Source organism: Tiliqua scincoides, chromosome 9, assembly GCF_035046505.1.
Source record: "Tiliqua scincoides isolate rTilSci1 chromosome 9, rTilSci1.hap2, whole genome shotgun sequence".
Taxonomy (NCBI): domain Eukaryota; kingdom Metazoa; phylum Chordata; class Lepidosauria; order Squamata; family Scincidae; genus Tiliqua; species Tiliqua scincoides.
In genome coordinates, this window is record NC_089829.1 from 10,455,065 (window position 1) to 10,459,855 (window position 4,791).

A 4,791-nucleotide genomic window follows, 5' to 3' on the forward strand; every position below is an offset into this window, starting at 1 on the left:
TAGCACTGGTACCCACTTTTTAGAATGAGAATCTGTTGGGACCCATCTTAAGTGATGTCATTACCAGAAGTGATATCATCAAGCAGGAAAATTTTTAACAATCTAGGCTGCAATCCTGCAATACCCACACTTACCCAGGAGTAAGTCCCATTTAATATCATTGTTAAAAGAATATACATAGTAGCTTGTTAAAAGTACAGGTCTGTAACATTTCCCCAAATGCAGTCACATCCCATGGGAGCATCCAGTCTAATATATGAAAAACGGAATATTGAAATGAATGGGGACCCACCTGAAATTGGTTTGCGACTCACCTAGTTGGTTCCAACCCACAGTTTGAGAAACACTGCCCTAAATTAAGCAGGCAAGAATTGCTTGTTTTCTGCAGCAACAAGTGGTGTGTTCTGGTATGGAACATAAGAAGTGCCCTGCTGCATCATAAATTTATTTCCCCGGTTTTTGGCGCTGTAACGGGAATGCAGGTGGAGGAGCAGCTTGCCTTTCTGCTGTCTGATGTAAATCCTGATATATCGCTCAGGGTGGCCCGTTTCTGCCATGCTGCACAGTTGATAAGAAAGAAAATTGAGAGTATAAATTGATGATTTTATGATTTTATATATGTGTAAAGGGATGTTGGTTTTAATTTTGTGTATTTTGTTGTGTTGTTTTGTGACTAGCTGGTCGGATGACCGTTAATAAAGTATCTATCTATCTCTGCTGCATCAGGCCAAAGGCCCATCTAGTCTAGCTTCCTGTACCTCACAATGGCCCACCATATGCACAGAAGCATATGCACAGATCACCTTGCAGAAGCAGAGCAGGATGAGGCCTGATCTGTTTCTGGATGGGACAGCAACAGTGTTTTGAAGAACTGCAAAAAGCGGGGTGATGAGAGAGAGAGAGAGAGAGAATAGACAAGAACTGTTTGGGGAGGGATATTGGGGCTAAAATGGTGATTGGCAACCTTCAGTCTCGAAAGACTATGGTATAAGCCTACAGCACCAGGTATTCCCAGGCGGTCTCCCATCCAAGTACTAACCAGGCCTGACCCTGCTTAGCTTCCGAGATCAGACAAGATCGGGCATATGCAGCATAACAGTTGCAAGGGGAAGGAGTATTGTAATGTTAGTTTCCATCCAGGGTGAAAATATACAGATGGATGGAGAGTATCCCTGTAGCAGTCCAGTAGTGAAAAGTCACAGTTGCCCTAGCTAGCAGCCCTAGCTAACAGTTGCCCTAGCTATCAGTCATGGGTGCCTGATGCTCTCATTCTTTGGATAGACATGCCCAGGAAATCTAGTGGCACAAAGTTGGGTGTAGGTTGGGCTGCGCATAGCAGGTAATGCTTAGATCTCACACCCAACTCGTGTGTATTCCCTTTCCTGTTTATTTGGGGGGGGGGGGGATGTCCATTTGTCCAAGAAAGGAGGGCTGGTTCTTTCCAGCCAATTTGCTGGACTCTCTTGCAGACGGGGAATGTGTTCCTTTGGGGAAGGGAAGACAAACTGCTTGGAGGAACTGAGGAGTGATTACTTAGCACAGTGTTTTCCAGTGGGTCTCACCTGATCGTTAGTGTTTTGTGAAACTGATAACTGGCAAGGAAAATGTATTGAGCCCTATGGAAAGTGACACTGAGCTGCACATGCATGTTTACTTGTGAGGAGGCAAACATGCCTCAGCTCCTATCAAATTTCAGGTGAAGGGGAACACAATAGCAGGGAGGAGGAAGGGAAGATTGCTGACCATCTTATTAGTAGCTGGCATGAGTAGAAGCTCAATTACAATCCCTTATGACTTTAAGGCGTAGAGGGGAGAGATCCTCTACGCTGAGTCTGCAGGCATGTCCTCCAAGGCTGCTCAGCTCAACTTCTGTTGTTCTTTTTGTCTCTTTCAGCCTCATTCTCTGCTCTTCCTTGGCTGGTATTCTTTGCAGGTAAGAATGCAGTTGATTCATCCCAGTGCCCAGCAGTCAAGTAAGCAATGACAAAGATTTAGTGAATGGATTCACAAGTGCTAGAGATGCAGAACACACTGCGGGCTGTCAACAGCAGAGTCCAGTGGAGGTGCACAGATCCCACGGGGACCTGAACCAAAGAGAACTGTGTCACGAAGAACCCAAATGATCCACTTCCCCTGTGGGAAGCACTCATCTCTAATTATGCCCATTGCTGGTTGCTGTCAGTGTTAGCGCAGATTGGTGGTCTTTCTTTGGGTCTGCCTGGCACAAAAACTGAATGCTGTGGACAGTTGTAGTGCTGGGCTAAAAGAAATGTGGGATGAACTGTCCAGTAGGAAAAAAAAGGTCAGTGAACATTTGTCTCCAGTGGGAGAGAGTGGATAACTGACACCTCCTTCGATTTCTCAGGTCCCCAGGGCACTTTGGCAGGTGCGCAGCTGTCCTTGTCCCCTCCACATAGCGTTTTTGTCCAAGGAGAGCGAGTCCAACTGATTTGCTCCATTCCAATCCAGAACTACCTCCAACCGTCGGGAAGGAGCTACCTATTCTATGAAAAGAAAAGAGATGGTAGATATACACTGCTAACAGAACATAAACCGAACACCTTCGAAGTTCCCAATACCCATTTGGAGTCACAGAAAATATTTACCTGCGCTTATAGGGGAACGACTTTGAGAGGATCTCTCCTCAGATCTTCAATGAGTAACAAGGTTATGTACTCCATCATTGGTGAGCAATGTTGTCTTTGTGAATTAATTACACACACACACACACACACACACACACACACACACACACACACACGTCTTCATCTGGTTGAAAAAGGGTTGTCTGAGGAAAAAACTCGAATTTGTCACCGTTTTGATGGTCACAGTTTCCACACTACCGACCTTCATAGAATCATGAGGTGCTGTTAGGGACATATAGGAGCTTTTTATGGGGTTAAGAAGCTTTTGCTCACCACAGCTTGTCTTGGAAACATTTCATGGTTTATTCCACAAATGAATGCTAAACTGCAAAAGCTTCTTGTCTAGTTTGCCTAATTGCAACTTTGTCTGGTTGCATCCTACTCCTATGTACCCCCCCCAACTGATGCACTCATGCTACCATGGGGGACAGTCTCAGAGGTTGCCTCCAGGTAAGGGAACATTTGTTCTTTTGCCTGAAGGTAATGTACGCTGCTGTGGTGGGTCTACTCAGACCTGTGCCAGCAACTTTGCTAGCACAAGTCTGAGTAGACTTGGGCAGGTGGATTGAGGCCATTAAGGAACATAGGATATTGATAGTGATGTTGCTGCCGATGCTGCTTCCTTCCTAGCCTTGACACATACCTCTTCCTGCCCATTCCTACTGGTCCCAGGGCTCTTCTGGAGACCACTAGCACACTGTCTCAAATGTTAGTGGCAGCAGGCCGGCTGCACAGAATGGTAGTTGTGCCACTGTAAAGCATGGCACACTACCAGAACACATGTTCCAGCTGTGCAGCAGGCCATAGGATTGGGCTATTTGGGACTTTAAGTGACTCGCGCATGGCAGTCATGCAGAACCATGCTGGAAGGTGTTTGATCCTTCTGCCCCCTTTCCTGCTGAAATCTGCTCTGCTACACCCTTTGTCTAGTTCCCACTGGAAGTGCCGTTGTAAAAAGGTTATTAGGGAAGCAATGTTTGGTGCAACAATACCATGGAAGTTTATGGATAAACATCTGCTGCTTCTGTGTCATGGTTCTGATCTACATCGTGACCTATGCACGACTGACACAACTGCATGTAAATGTAGGCCCCTAACTGGAGGGATGGGTGTTATGAAGTCATTGAGGACAAAGAAGACATGGCTGGGGAATTACAACTGAGTTTCCTGGGTGCTGCTATCAGGGAGGAAGAAGAGGGCCTCCCTCCCACTTACTCCAGGCTGCAGCAGCACAAGGTATACCTGAAGGCACTTAAAAAACCCGACATGAACAATGATCAAAGCTCTTGGCTGAAAGGTCTTGGGGGGGGGGGGTTTGAAGACAAATCCAAAGCTTCTCATTGGATAAAGAGAGTCCCGAAAGGAACCCCACTTTCAGATCATTTGAGCCAGTGGTATACCTAGGGTGGGTCATAAGAACATGGATCAGGCCATAGGACCATCTAGTTCAGCTTCCTGTATCTCACAGCGGCCCACCAAATGCCCCAGGGAGCACACCAGATAACAAGAGACCTCATTCTGGTGCCCTCCCTTGCATCTGGCATTCTGACATAGCCCATTTCTAAAATCAGGAGGTTGCACATACACATCATGGCTTGTAACACATAATGGGGTGCAAGTGCTCCTGGGCAGCATGGCTGGGGGGATGTCACCCCTTAGCCACCCACACCCACTACCTCCCCGTGCAGAGGCATTCTGAGAGCCAGAGAGGCTGCACATTGCCTCCCTGGCTCTCAGAAGAACTTCTAAGGCCTGAGAGCCTTCTCGGGGAAACCAGAAGTGACTGTCACTGTTTCCACACGACTGTCCTTCCTGTCTCTTGTCTCTTTTGGCATATCTATTTGTTCATTTATAAGGAGGCACTTATAGAGTTGGCATCTTTATTGTGGGGCAGGACACAATGAAGCTAGAAACCAGACTAGCTCAATCCCATAATAATTTGATGGTTGAAGGTTTAGCGTTTCAATGTGACTACAGCAACCATCTGCCATCCTTTCTGGTCACATCTACACACTTCTTGCATTAATTTTCGTGAGTGGACCAGGATGTGGAATCTGGGCAGGAGATCCATTTGTAGATCAGTCTTGGATGAGGCGTCTTGGAAGACCAAGGGGAGGTTGGATTGAGTTGTCAGTTCTGTGACAAG

The 4,791-nt window shown here is 46.6% G+C and overlaps 1 pseudogene; it reads right to left on the reverse strand.

Annotated features, from left to right (window-relative positions):
- Nucleotides 1-990: 990 nt before the first annotated feature.
- LOC136660871 (5S ribosomal RNA) lies at nucleotides 991-1,107 on the reverse strand (annotated as a pseudogene).
- Nucleotides 1,108-4,791: the final 3,684 nt, after the last annotated feature.